This window comes from Dasypus novemcinctus, chromosome 26 (genome assembly GCF_030445035.2).
Source record: "Dasypus novemcinctus isolate mDasNov1 chromosome 26, mDasNov1.1.hap2, whole genome shotgun sequence".
In the NCBI taxonomy this organism is placed as follows: Eukaryota; Metazoa; Chordata; class Mammalia; order Cingulata; family Dasypodidae; genus Dasypus; species Dasypus novemcinctus.
The window spans coordinates 39,434,045-39,450,173 of NC_080698.1; positions in this window are offsets into that span (position 1 = coordinate 39,434,045).

Genomic DNA, 16,129 nt, shown 5'->3' on the forward strand with positions numbered 1-16,129 from the left:
ACATGAAGGCTGTCAGGAGGAAACTCCCAGGCACAATGCTACTCTAGGCCTTGTTCTTATTGCAGGTGTATAGGCTCACAAGCATAGCCATTAGTATCAGGAGCCCACTGTTGAACCCTCATTCCTTCCTGGTTCTTACCGTTGCGCCTTGGGGACTGCCGCTGCTCCCCTAGGGACCACGACAGAGTCCCGCCGGCCAGGAACCCAGTACCCCCCCAGCTGTTGTTTTTAGTTGTTTCCACTATGAGTATATCTATCCATTACCAGGCACCCTGGACATATGCCCTGTATAACACCCTATCAGCCATATATAGCCTGTCAATAACATCTCATATCAGTATTCCTCCACCGCCATTGTTGAACCACTCTGTGATCCAAAACTTCCTGTAAAGTGAATCCCAATATAATGTCAGTTTCCCTTACTAGTAAAATGGAATATAGCGATGAGTTTAAAGGTTAGATCTAGAGTACATATTGATTTGGAAAAATTTCTACATCCTATCTTTTTCTTTTCTTTTTTTCTAATTATTGAGCTTCTCTTCACAAGAGTCTTAGATCACAGTAATTCATATATACAATATACAGTACTCCCACAGATCCACCATAAAACCTTTTCCCTTCCACAGCGATAATCTTTTAACTTATTCATATCATATTTCCTGGAACTGATGTACAGACTCTGAAACAATAGCTTTCAAACAAGGTGGCATCTGTGCTTACAATGTGGTCCATACTTTAGGATATACAGTTTTCTAAAATTTTTAGTTATCCCATGTTTTACATTATGGTTTACATTATTAGTCTGTCATCCCCTATATGTTTTTGGTGTAATATTACATGTTTTATATTCATCTTCGTGTACTCTCGCGAAACTCCTCACTTGCCCCCACATTTATCTTGGTTCCATCCATTCAACATCCATTTTCCCCTCCCCTTGGGGCCCACAGTGACAGCCAATCTCCATTTCCCGAGAAGCCATGTCCAGAGATACTTGTAGCAGTGTTCAGGGCCTGACTTTCTCAACTGCCCTAATGCCCTGGGAGCCACCCTTTCTCTCAAAAGATACAGTTCTCTCTATTTGATGGCATTAGTCCTCCCCAGGATGTGGGTCCACCCCAACTCTCACTTCTTGGGTCTCTACCCAATGGTACAACCCACCCTGGCAAAATTAGCCTTCAGCCATTCCCCAGGAGTACGTCCCACATCAGACCATCCCCTCTGAGCATCCTAAACAGGTAACCCTCTTAATTATATTTTGATACGATTTTCTCAGCATTTTACTCTCAACAACACCTGACACGCTCTTATGTTCGTATGTTGCCCCTTCATCCCCCCAATTTTGTGGGCAATATTACCCCTCTGCCCATCCCCAGCCCCCCTCAAACCCGCAAAGCCCCACCCGAAGGCAACCCCTTGCCCCCATTTTATCCCTTCTTTGTGCTCATACTTACCGCCAACTCATCATAGATTCCACCCCTGTAGACGTTGGCTCACATCCTTCCTCCACCCCCCAATTTCCTGTAAGCCTATTTTCCAGTCTCTGGCTCTCTGAGGCAGCTTGCTTATTTCATATCATTGAGGTCATGTAGGATTTGTCCTTCAATGCCTGGGTTGCTTCACTCAACATAAGGTTCACAAGATTCATCCATGTTATCACGTGTGTTTGTAGTGTATTTGTTCTTACAGCCAAGTAGTATTCCATTATGTGTATATACCACATTTTATTGATCCACTTGTCTGTTGAAGGGCATTTGGATTGATTCCAACTTTTGACGATAGTGAATAATGCTGCTATGAACATTGGTGTACATATATAGGTTTGTGTTCTTCTGTTTTTTTCATAGCTGCCAATCTTATGGGAATAAGATGGTATCTCATTGTAGTTTTGATTTGCATTTCCCTGATAGCTAGAGATTTGGAGCATTTTTTCATGTGCTTTTTAGCCATTTGTATTTCTTCTTTGGAGAAGTGTCTGTTTAAATCTTTTTCCCATTTTTTAAATGGGTTGTTTATCTTTTTATTTTCAAGATATATGAGTTCTTTATATATGCAAGTTATAGTCTCTTATCAGATATATGGTTGCCAAATATTTTCTCCCATTGTGTGGGTTCCCTTTTTACTTTCTTGACAAACTCCTTTGAGGTGCAGAAGGCTTTAATTTTGAGGAAGACCCATTTATATATTTGTTCTTTTGCTGCTCGCGCTTTTGGTGTGATATTCATGAAGCCATTTCCTATTACAAGGTCCTGTAGATGTTTCCCTACACTGCTTTCCAAGATCTTTATGGTCTTGGCTCTTATATTTAGGTCTTTGATCCATTTTGAGTTGATCTTTGTATAAGGTGTGAGATGGTCATCCTCTTTCATTCTTCTACATATGGCTATCCAGTTCTCCAGGCACCATTTGTTGAATAGGCCATTCTCTCCCAGTTGAGAGGGTTTGGTGGCTTTATCGAATATTATATGGCTATATACATGAGGTTCTATATCTGAACTTTCAATTCGATTCCATTGGTTTGTGTGTCTCTCCTTATGCCAATACCATCCTGTTTTCACTACTGTAGATTTGTAGTATGTTTTGAAGTCAGGAAGTGTGATTCCTCCAATTTCGTTTTTCTTTTTCAATATGTCTTTGGCTATTCGGGGCCTCTTTCCTTTCCAAATAAATTTCATAGTTAGTTTTTCTAGTTCCTTAAAGAAGGCTGTGTTGATTTTTATTGGGATTGCATTGAATGTGTAGATCAGTTTTGGTAGGATAGACATCTTAATAATATTCAGTCTTCCTATCCATGAACAAGGAATATTCTTCCATTTATTTAGGTCTTCTTTGATTTCCTTGAACAGTCTTGTATAGTTCTCGGTGTATAAGTTTTTTACCTCTTTAGTTAAATTTATTCTTAAGTATTTGATTTTTTTATTTACTATTGTGAATGGTATTTGTTTCTTGATTTCCTCCTGATCTTGCTCATTATTGGTGTACAGAAATGCTACTGATTTTTGAGCATTAATCTTATTACCTGAAAGTTTACTGAACTCATTTATGAGTTCTAGAAGCTTTGTCGTAGATCTCTCAGGGTTTTCTATGTATAGGATCATGTCATCTGCAAATAATGAAATTTTGACTTCTTCCTTTCCAATTTGAATGCCTTTTTTATCTGGTTCTTGCCTCAGTGCTCAAGCGAGTACTTCTAAGAAAATGTTAAATAGGAGCAGAGACAATGGGCAACCTTGTCTTGTTCCTGAGTTTAGAGGGAAGGATTTTAGGATTTCTCCATTGTAAACAATGTTGGCTGTATGTTTTTCATATATACTCTTTATCATGTTCAAAAAGTTTCCTTGTTTTCCGATCTTTTGGGGTGTTTTTATCAAGAAGGGGTGCTGTATTTTTTCAAATGCTTTTTCTGCATCTATAGATATAATCATTTGATTTTTTTCCTTCAATCTGTTTATATGGTGTATTGCATTGATTGATTTTCTTATGTTGAACCATCCTTGCATACCTGGAATAAATCCCACTTGGTTTGGTGTATAATTCATTTAATGTGTTGTTGAATACAATTAGCAAGTATTTTGTTAAGTATTTTTGCATCTAGGCTCATTAGAGAAATTGGTCTGTAATTTTCCTTTCTTGTGGTGTCTTTGTTTGGCTTTGGTAGTAGGGTAATGTTGGCATCATAGAAGGAGTTTGGCAATGTTCTTCTGTTTTGATTTTTTGGAATAGTTTCAGCAGGATTGGTCTTAGTTCTTTCCGGAATGTTTTGTAGAATTCACCTGTGAAGCCGTCTGGCCCTGGGCTCTTCTTAGTTGGGAGATTTCTAGTGACTGGTTCTATCTCTTTGCTTCTGATTGGTTTGTTAAGATCATCAATTTCTTCTTTCATCAATATAGGCTGCTTATGTGTTTCTAGGAATTTGTCCATTTCCTCTAAATTGTCATTTTTGTTGGAATATAGTTTTTCAAAGTAATCTCTTATGATAGTCTTTATTTCTGTGGCGTCAGTGGTGATATCGCCTTTCTCATTTCTCTTTTTGTGTATTTGCATCTTCTTTCTTTTCTTCATTGTTTGTCTCCCTAAAGGTTTGTCAATTTTGTTGATCTTCTCAAAAAACCAGCTCTTGGTCTTTTTATCTTTTCAAGTGCTTTCTTATTTTCTATTTCATTTAGTTCTGCTCTTATCTTTGTTATTTCCTTCCTTCTTCTTCCTGTTGGGTTACTTTGTTGTTGTTTTTCTAATTCCTTCAAAAGTGCAGTTAGTTTTTCAATTTTTGCTCTTTCTTCTATTTTGATATATGAATTTATGGCTATAAATTTCCCTCTCAGTACTGCTTTTGCTGCATCCCATAAATTTTGGTATGTTGTGTTATCATTATCATTTGTTTCAAGGTAGTTATTGATTTCTTTTGAGGTTTCCTCTTTTTTTCCTGTTTTTCTAAGAGTGTGCTGTTTAATTTCCAAATCATTGTGTGAAATCTGGGCCTCTGCCCCTTGCAAATTTCCAGCTTCACTCCACTGTGGTCAGAGATATTGTTTTGTATGATTTCGATCTTTCTGAATTCATTAAGCCTTTCTTTGTGGCCTAGCATATGGTCTTACTTGGAGAATGATCCATGTGCGCTTGAGAAAAATGTATATCCTGCTGTGTTTGGGTGTAATGATCTATATATGTCTATTAGATCCAGCTCCTCTAATATACTGTTCAAATGTTTTGTTTCTTTAGTGATTCTCTTTTGAGATGTTCTGTCCAGAGTTGATAGTGGTGTATTAAAATCCCCCACTATAATTGTAGATGCATCTATTTTTTCACTTAGTTTTTACAGCATTTGCCTCACGTATTTAGAGGCGCCCTTGTTAGGAGCATAAATATTTATGATCGTTCGATCTTCTTGACAGATTGTCCCTTTCACTAAAATGTAGTATCTTTCTTTGTCTCTCACAATTATTTCACATTTAAAGTCTATTTTGTCTGATATTAATATAGCTACTCCTGCCTGTTTTTGGTTGTTGTTTGCTTGTATGATTGTTTTCCAGGCATTCACTTTCAACCTCCATGAGTCTCTGGGTCTAAGATGTGTCTCTTGTAGACAGCATATAGATGGGTTATATTTCCTTATCCAGTGTCCCAGTCTGAATCTTTTGATAGGTGAGTTTAATCCGTTCACATTCAGTGTTATTACTTTCAAGGAATTATTTTTGTTAGCCATATTTTGATTGGATTTGTGTTTGTCATATTTTGTTTGTATTTTTTTTCCCTTCTATTTTTGTCTTTTTTGTTGCTCTTACACTCTCCTCCAACTCTTCCTGTCCTGTTTTTTCCTTTCTTCCTGCAGAACTCCCTTTAGAATTTCTTGAAGGGGAGGTTTCTTGTTGGTATACTCTTTCAGTTTCTGTTTATCTGTGAATATTTTGAACTCTCCATCATTTTTGAATACTAGTTTAGCTAGATAGAGTATTCTTGGTTGGGAATTTTTTTCCTTTAGTACCTTGACTATATCATACCACTGCCTTCTTGCCTCCATGGTTTCAGATGAGAAATCAGCACTTAATCTTATGGTGCTTCCCTTGTATGTGATGGTTTTCTTTTCTCCTGCTGCTTTTAGAATTTTCTCTTTGTCTTGAGCATTGGATAATTTGACAAGTATATGTCTTGGGGTGGGCCTGTTGGAGTTTATGACCAGTGGAGTGCGCTGTGCTTCTTGGATATGTACATCTGTCTCTTTCAGTAGATTTGGGAAGTTTTCAGCCATTATTTCCTGCAACACCCCTTCTGACCCCTTTCCCTTCTCTTCTCCTTCTGCAATGCCTATAATACGTATGTTTGAGCATTTTGCATTATCATTCAGGTCCCTAAGTCCTAGCTGGATTTTTTCTATCTTTTTATCAACCACTTCTACTGTCTGTTTGATTTCTGATGCACTGTCTTCCACATCACTAATTCTCTGCTCTGCCTCTTCTAGTCTGCTGATATTTGCTGCAAGTGTATTTTTGATTTCTTGGACTGTGGTGTTCATTTCCATCATATCTGTTATCTTTTTGCGTATGTCTGCAATTTCCCCTCCAAGTGTTGTCTTCATGTTGTTAACCTCTTCCTTTACTTTATCAAATTTGTCGGGGATAAATGTTCTGAGATCTTTCATTGCTTGTGCGAAGTTCTGCTCCCCTTCCTGATTTTTAGTTTGTTGATTGGATTCAGCCATGTTTTCCTGATTACTGGTTTGGTTTGTAGATTTTTGTTGCTGTCTGGTCATCATTTTTTCTTGACCGGTTTAATCAGTTCCTTAGCTTCTTTGTCTAGTCTTGGAGATTAATTAGCTGTTGTTTTTGCGTAAGTGTTATATCTTCTCTTTGTCACTTTGTTCTTCTTATTCTAATTTCTTATTGCTGGTTAAGTTCACTTTAAAGGAAAGTATTAGTGACAGGGAAAGGCAATTGTGTAAGCAAGGAAAAAGTGTAAAGTAGTATTGGTGATATATGTTAACAAAGCAACAATATGAGTTCTGGGAGGACGGAGGTTAGATTCATGTAAATTGTGTAGAGTTATAGCAGTAGGTAGAGTACCTATAATGACGTAGATGACTGAATATAGGAGGAATATGGTATGAACTAAAAAGCTATTGTTTTCGTGAGAGAGGGAAAGAGAAAATAAAGGTAATAGTTTCAAGAGTGGATACCAGACAGAAAACAAAACAAAGTTATTAGAAATTAAGAGTTAGACACTTTGTGGATCAAAGAAAGGGAGGTGGACTATAGGAGAGATAGTAGATGATGGAGCATATCAAGATGTAGGGGAAAGGGGATAGTGTAGATAGCCAAAATCTATTCACACAGAAATGAGGCAGTGGAGGATGAGGAAACCCAGCAAATGTGAGGTGTTTCCTGCAGCACCTATTGTATAATTAAGATAGAATAGAATAAGAAGAAGATGGGGGACAAGAGAGAGAGGAAAAAAAGAAGAAAAAAAAAAGACTTTGGGGGATACGCTAAGAGAAAACACTAGGGGATAATGCAATGCCAGGAATCAGAACATTAAAAAAATAGAATAAAAAACAAAACTAAACAAAAGAAAACAAAAAATAATAAATGCAAACATTGAGGGCTAGGACATTCAAGGACCTCAGATGGACCTCAGGGCATGGTGGATTCAGGGATGGAAAGTCTGAGATTTTGAGGACTCAAGAGGTGTGAGTCTCTGGGGTGTGGGCCACCAGGGTCCAGGGGACTCAGACCTAGCAACCTCAAGTCTAGTTAACAGGAAGCCCGGGAGAACCACAGTGCATCACAGCCTTCAGGGATCCCCGCAGCTGGGTGCCAGCCCTATGGGTGAGGTCACATCCACAAGCTCTGGGTGTTCTGCACCCTACAATTCACTCACTCACTAGGGTCTATTGTGTGGATATATCACCAATTGACTTCAGGAACCCTCCCACCCTGTGATTCCCTGGAACGGCCACCTGGGGGCGCCTCTAGGCTGCAGCCAATTTAATGACTCAGATCAATAGCCAGGTCTGGGGTAGGGGCTCCAGCTGGAAACGCTAATAACAGAGTCCAAACCCGAAATTCCCACGCTTCGCAAAATATTCCCCTAATCAGCTTCCAAACATCTCCCACCCTACCAGACCCTGGTGGCGTCTCTTTATTGCTATCACTTTAAGACCACTGTAGATCAGCAGCCGGGCTTGGGGAGGGGGCGTGGCTCTAGGCAGAAGAGCTATTGTTTGTGTCCACAATCAAAAATTCCCCCCGCTTTGCCATAAAACTCCCGTCTGTCTGTCCAAATCGGTCTGCAAGTGCCTCCCGTCCTATCAACCCCCCAATAGGCCACCCAGGGCCCATGAATTCCCCAGTACTACAGAGCCTCCAAAAAAAAAGAAAAAAAACACCACCGCTGCGGCTCCCCATGCCACGGCAGCACCCGATGCCGCGGCTCTGCCCACCCAAGGAGGGAACTTTCCGCTGGCAGCTGGGACCTCCGTGTATATCTTATAGACATATCCTCTCTGTTACCTTCCCACCAAATTGATGTCCAGAGACCTCCCGACCAGCAAAAATCCCGAAACAGCGCGGTCCCGAAGAGCCTCCAACACCGCCCAGCCACCTCCCTGCAGGAGATACTATCAGGCAAGTTCACTCAGCCACCATCTTGCCCCTGGATCCCATTGTTAACTTCTCCTGTGATGTGCTTTTACTACTTCTATTCATTTCCAAAATTTTCCAAACAATTTTTAACAATCTGTACAGACCAAACCTCAGCTTTCCATTGTCTATCCACATTCTTTCTCTAGTGACTTACAGTCTACCTACTAATTCTACGAATTTCTTCATTATATCTATATATCATAATAGAGAAGTCATTTAATATTTGTCCTTCTGTGCCTGGCTTGCTTCACTAAACGTAATGTCTTCCATGTTGTCATACGCTTCATGACTTCATTTCTTCTAACAGCTGCATGATATTTCACCATGTGAATATACCACAGTTTATCCATTCATCAGTTGATGGACATCTGGGTTGTTTCCATCTTTTAGCAATCATGAATAATGCCACTCTGATCATTATAAGTGTGCAGATTATCTGTTCATGTTACTGCTTTCAATTCTTCTGGGTATATACCTAGCAGTGGTATTGCAAGGCCACATGGTAGATCCATATCTAACTTCCTTGGGAAATGTCAAAACAGACTTTCACAGGTCTGTACCATTCTACATTCCCACCAACAGTACATAAGCATTCCTAACTCTCCACATCCTCTCCAATACTTGTAGTTTTCTGTTTTGTTAATAGCAGTCATCCTAATAGGTATGAAATGATATCTCACTGCAGCTTTGATTTGCATTTCCCTAATAGTCAATGATGTTGAGTATTTTTCATGTGATTTTCCACCAGTTGTAATTTTTCTTTAGAAAATTGTCTGTTCAGGTCTTTTGCCCACTTTTTAATCAGGTCATGTATTTTTTTATTGTTTAATTGTAGGATCTCTTTATATATCATGGATATTAGACCCTTTTGGTTGTGTGATTTCCAAATATTTTCTCCCATTGAGAAGGCTGCCTTTTTACCCTCTTCACCAAATCTTTTGAAGTGCAGAAGTTTTTAATTTTGATGAGGTCCCTTTTAACTATTTTTTCTTTTGTTACTTGTGCTTTCAGGGTAAGGTTTAAGAGACTTCCACATACTAAGGTCTTACAGATATTTCCCTATTTTCTCTTCTAGGAGTTTTATGGTCCTGGCTTTTATGTTTAGTCTTTGATCCATTTTGAGTTAATTCTTATACAGGGAGTGAAATAGGGGTCCTCTTCAATTCTTTTGATTATGGATATCCAGTTCTCCTGGCACCATTTTTTAAAAAGACTATTTTGTCCCAGAAAACTGGACTTGGTAGGCTTAACAAATATCAGATGACCATAGAAGTATGTATGATTTATTAACAAAAAGAAATAGGGTAGGTTGAGGAAAAATACACCAAGTATAAAATATGGACTATAATTAGTAATAATAATTTATAATGCTTTTTCATAATTTGTTAAAATATTTCACAAAAATGCAAGGTATGTGTGGTGGGGGGATTTATAGACACCTTGTATGATGGTATGCATATTTGTTTTCTAAGTTCACAACTTTTCCTTTACACTATTGTTTATGTATATCTATGTATGATCGATATACTTCAATAAATTGTTTTTAAAATGAAAAAAAAAATACAGGCTGACAGCCACAGATTGTTGTTTGTGAACTCCTGGTTTAAATCTATAATGGCCATATTTTTTGGTTTGTTGACAAGTAGAAAAACAATATAGGACAAAAATAGCATAAAAGATGAGAGAATTAAACTATAGTTCTCATGTAATTGCAATGTGGTGAATACTAACATCAAGTAACTCTAATAAGTTAAAATGCATTTTGTAAGTTCTACTGTAAAAAAATTGATAAAGCAAACATGTTAATAGAGGAGATAAAATGAAATAATACATAATTCTTGAATAATATAAATAACATAGGATGTGGGATGTATCAGTTAGCTCTTGCTGCACAAAGCTTTGCAGATTAAAACAACAACTACTTTATTTAGTTCATGATTCTTTGGGTTGACCTGTTGATCCATCTTATCTAGATATTCTAAGCAGATAATTGCTGGGATTGTTCATTTTCCATAGTTATCTGGTAAATTAGATATGACGGACTGATCTAGAATGGCATCACAAGTATGCAGTCAGCATGGGTAAAGGATTATAAGAAACACTGAACTTTCTGAAAAGAAAAGAAAGATGACAACTACAAAAAAATAGAAGAGAAAAGTGCAAGAATAAGGAAATTTAAATGTTTACAGATTATTGTCTAGGTAATAGGGGGTAATAAAAGCATACCAGATAAAGGATAAATAGAAAGAACATGGATTGCAGAGCCCTTTTTAAAAATATTAATATAAATAGAATCACTAGAACAGAAATAGAAACAATTAAATATCAAAAGAAATTTTTTAAAAAGAATTCAAGAAATGGAGACTAAAACAGTAAAAATAACAATAAATGAAACAAAGAATATGTAATAATATACATGACATTCATATATTCACAGAATTTACAACATAAGAAATATGACAGAATTGAGACCAAACATACTGAGAAAAAGGAGGGAAATCACAAATATACAAAATAAGAAGTGGCAAGGGGAAATAACTACTGTTCCTGAGGATTTTGAAAATCGTAAAAGATACATTGCACATACATCTTTATGCAAACGCATTTGAAACCTAGATGAAATACTCAATTTCTTTGGAAAATCCAATTTAACAACAGAATAAATAGACCAATTTCCATAGAAGAAACAGAGATAATTTCAGCACTTTATAAATTCTTGCAGAATACAGAATATGAAGGAAAACATCCAAATTCTTTTTAAGAAGCAGTCACAACATATAAACCTGATAAAAATAGCAAAGAAAAACAACAATTATAGACCCAAATCACTGACAGTTAATAAAAAAAGTTAACTGAAATATATGAACAATGAGGGTTGACACCACATTATGAAAATAATACAAAATGGCCATGTTGTTTTTAAATCATAAATACAAGGATGTTTCAGTATTATGAAATTTGTGTTAATGTAAGTTGACATCGTAATAGATCTAAGGAGAAAAAGTAGGAGTATTTCCATAGATGGAAAGTATTTTGATACAATACAATAAGTAATATAAATTATTGAGAAAATATGAATGGTTAGATGCATCCACAATGTGATCAAATATATACCTCAGAACTGAAGGAAGCATCTTACTTAATGGGTAAACAATAGAATGTTTGGCCACTAAGACCAGGAACAAGGCAAAGATAACACCATGTCCACCACAATTTAACATTGCTCTAGAGGTATTATCCCAAAAAACTAGAAGAGAGAAAACAATTAGAGGTATAAAAATTAGAAAAGAAAGATGATAGAATCAATCTCTAATTGCAGGTGCCATGGTAGAATTTTAAGAATTATGTTGAGAGATACAGTGGAATATTTCATAATGATAAAATGGTTAATATAAGAGAATGATAAAATGATCCCCAAATTGTACCCAATTAGAAATTTAAGCATTTATACATTTCAAACATTTGCAAACAGATGTACATTAGAAGAAATCAATATACATGGAGCAAAATTGTCAGAACCAAAATCAGAGAGAGGAAACACCACAATCTTATGTGGAATGCTAACTCTCCTCTCTCAATAACTGATAAAACAAGTAGACCAAAATGATAGGTAATGATATTTAAGACTTGCACAACACAATTAATCAAGCTAATCTAATTGTCTTACATAGACTACTATATCCAATAATTATAGAATATACATTACTCCCAAGAGGATATAGATAATTTAGCCAAATAGACCATGTTCTTAAAAATAACATATTCCTCAAAAACTTTGAAAAGATTGAGATCATACCTTGTGTATTCTCTGAAAATGTGGCATAAAATTTTAACTCAGGAACATAAAGATATTTAAAAGCCCTCAAATATTTGGAAATTAAGCTGCACACTTTTGAATAACCTATTGTCCATGGAAGAAATCAAAAGTGAAATTTGAAAATATTTTTAACTAAAATACAGTGAAAATATGATCTATCAAGAGGTGGAAAAAGGCTAATGCAGGGCATTAAGAAAATTTTATAGCTTTAAAAGCATATATTCAAAATGAAAAACATTGAAATATAGGGATTTAAGATTCCAAATCATAAACTAGAAAATAATATCAAATTGAACCTAAAGAAAATAAAAGGCAGAAAAAAATAAGCCATTTAAGAGCATAAATCCTTGAAATAGAGAATGTGCATGTAATTGATAAAATCAACAAAGCCACAAGTTAGTTCATTGAAAAGATTATGAATCACCATTCTTGAAGCAAGAATGGTAAGAAAGAACATAAATTACATATATATCATAAATGAAAACCAAAACATCATCACAAGTCCTACTGACTAAAAAAATAAGATGTTATTTAAAGAATTTGTCAATAAATTTGAAAATTTAGATGAAATTCACAAATTCATTGATAAATAGAAGGGATTATATATCTAATATATATATACATACATATACACACACACACATATACTAACTCAAGAAAAAGAGGAAACATTTCAATAGATCTACATTACAAAAATTGCCACCAGAATTAACATCAGTTATAATCAACCTCTTCCAGAAAATAGTACAACTGGGAGTGCTTATTTCATTTTATCAGGCCAGCCAGCATTACCTTGATAATAAAATCAGACAAGGAATATTATCTCTGGTAACAACAAATGCAAAAACCTAAGCAAAATATTAATAAATAGAATCCAGCAATATATAAAAAAGATATTGCATCATGAGCAATTAGAGTTCAAGCCAGGAATGTGATACCAGTTTAACATTCAAAAATCAATACATTTAAATTACCATAGTAACAGAAAAAAGCGGAAATATCAAACGGTTATCTTATTAGTCAGAAGAAAAAAGAAATTTGATAAAAATTATATGCTTGTTCATAATATCTCAATAATTACACATATTCAATGTTACAGAAAATTCAGAAGAATTTACAAATACATAATGGAATTAATAAGTGAATCTAGCAAGGTGACTGAACATAAGGGAAACAATAATTAATTGTATTTATATTCACAAGCAATAAACAGCTAGAAAATATCAAAGAATATATCTAAGGAAAGATGTGCAAGACCTTTACAGAGGAAACTACGGAATACTGGTGAAAGTGTTTAAAGATCTAAATAGTTGGAGATGTATGCCATGTTCATGTTTGGAAAAACAAAATATTTTAAGTGTGCTAATTCTCTTCAAATTGATATCCACATTTAAAGAAATCCTAATTAAATCCAATAAGGTTTTGTGTTTTGGAGAAGCCAAGAAAATAAAAAGGTTAAAGACATACACCTACTAGATTCTGAGACTTAATAGACTACTACAGTGTGGTGTTGATTCAAGGATTTGAATCCAGAAGGAACTTAGTGAAACAGTGAATTCAATGAGTCCAGAAATAAACTAAACCTATCTCTTCAATTATTTCAAAGGTGCCACTGCAAATCAACAGAGTGAGAGTCTTAGAAGAGTTGAAGAAAAAAATGAGCCTTATGTGCTATTTCACATATACAAAAATTAATTCAGGATGGTTTTAGACCTAAATATGGAATGTAAAATAATATAGCTTCTAAAAGAAAAGAGAGGAGAATATCTTCATAACTTTGGGTAGAGAAAAACTTCTTGAACAGAATATCAAAAAGCATTAGCCACAAATGAAAAAAGTGATAACTTGACTTTATTAAAATTAAGAATTTCCATTCATCAAAAGACATCATTTAGTCAGCAGGCTAACCATAAACTGGGCAAAGATCTTTGCGATAAACATATTCCACAGATGAATTACACTCTGAACATATAAAACACTTCCACCAATTAAGAAAAGAAAAACAATCTAAATAGAAAATGGGGGGAAATTTAAATATGCATTTCACAAAGTGTATATTCAAATTTCAAAAAAATCCTATGAAAATGTACTCATTGATAAGGATTTTCATGAAGCAAATGCAAAATTAATACCATAATAATAAACTCCTGTACACCCAGTAAAGTGGTTAAAATTTTTGAAACTGACAATACAAGTTGATAGTAAGGATGCAGAGCAACTGTAACTCTTACACATTGCTGTTGAGAGTGTAAATGGTATGAAGTACTTTACAATACTCTCTAGCATGTCTGCTGAACCTAAGTATGTGCCTATCTTATAACTTCATCAATTCCACTCATACATGCATAAATACATATGAAAAATGAGGGGATATGACCAACTAAGACATGAACATATATGTGTACTTTACTGGATGTAAATTATAATTTATTTATATTTATTTTAAAAAATAACTAATTTATACCACTAGATCTCATATTTCCTTATACCGTACTTACTGAACTATGTGATGGTAATGGTAAACTATTGGTAAAATTCTTCTCTCTCTTCTTGGCTTCCTGGTTTCCTAAACCTGCCTGCCTTGATTACCAATACTCTGTATTCTGTGCCCTTCATGATTTGTTGAACAATTTCCCATAATCTATCCTAGGCTTACCCCCAAGCATGGGCTACTTTGAGCAGTCCTTCATAGCTGAGCTGGTGATAGCAATCCTTAAGGGGTATCTGTTAAATATACAGTTTAACCTTGGCAATTCATATTCAGACATTCTCAGTTGGAACCAGTAATTTTTTTATATCAAATGCCCCAGGTAATTATTTTCTTCAGTCACATTTGGAAGCAGTGCCCTAGGTGACATGATTAATTACTGTTATGATTAATTGCCATATTCTGACTTGTCCCACTTCTTCATCTCCCTTTCTGAATAGGTCTACAAGGCATCCTACTTATTTTCAAGACTGAAAGTTTGAAAATAAGGTCAGAGAAAACACTCAAGATAATTTCAGTAAAATTGAAAGTTAAAGGAAATGGTTTTATTGAGGAATTTGTGGGTTTTCTTTTTTTTTTACCTTCAATGAAGTAAGAGTCATGATAAGAAGTGGAACTCAATGATTTTAGTGTCAAGAAAGAAAATTAATATACACTCATTTTGTTGGCTCAGTATATTATCAAGCATTTAATATGTATAATTTTCTCAGGTTTGGAGAACATGGAATTACCACCCTTATATCTAAATCTATGTGGTAGTGTTATATGTCAGTGCAAGGTCTTGGAACATCTGTGATATCATTCTCATGAACTTTGCAAGTGGCTGATTTTTTTTCATCTCACCACTTCATGAAGAAATGAAGATTCAGTAAGGACTAAAGTGGGTAAGAAATAGGCATACTCATTATTTTGTTAAGGACATGCACTGTTCATTCATTTGACAAATATTTATTGAATACGTTATGTGCAAAAGCTTTAGTAGGCTATGTGTTCATAGTAATAAAGAAGAAAAAGCATAACCCCTTCTTAACATAATCCCTATTAGAATTTATAATCTAGTATGGAAGAGATATGGTTTTTTAAGTTTACAGATTTTGTTATATCACTGCAGTAAGCTCTGCTAAGGAGAAGTTAAAATACAACTATGTGTTTAAAGAAGAGAACTGAGCTAAGGTTGATACCCATGGAAGTAACATACATTTATTTTACCTCTTATTTTTACACCTTTTTTTTTAAAAAATTAGTATATTCAATTTTGTCACAAAAGGAAATTTTTTGAAACAAACAAAAAGCAAAGGTTTGCAGCAACATGTATTTGATTCTCTCAGAGACACATCAGTTAATGTCCAAGGACATCTTCTGAAACCAAAATACTTTCAGTGTCATTGTGATTCTATTACAATAATTGTAGCAAAGCCAGCTCTTCTCTTCCTTCTGCTTTCAAAATGAATACCCCACTGCAGTTAGATTTTTTTATGGATAGACAATAGAAATAGATATGAAAACTTAAAAAAGAAGAATGAAAATGCCGAGGTAGGCGTATGTGTGATTTTTTTTTTCCATTTTTTATTGGCTGTGTTCTAGATACGTGACTCTAGAGAACATCAGAAATAGCATAGTTGATTAGACTGTACCATTTCTATTTCTATATGAACCCAGGGAGATAAGTTATATTTTTTACACTTCAAACTT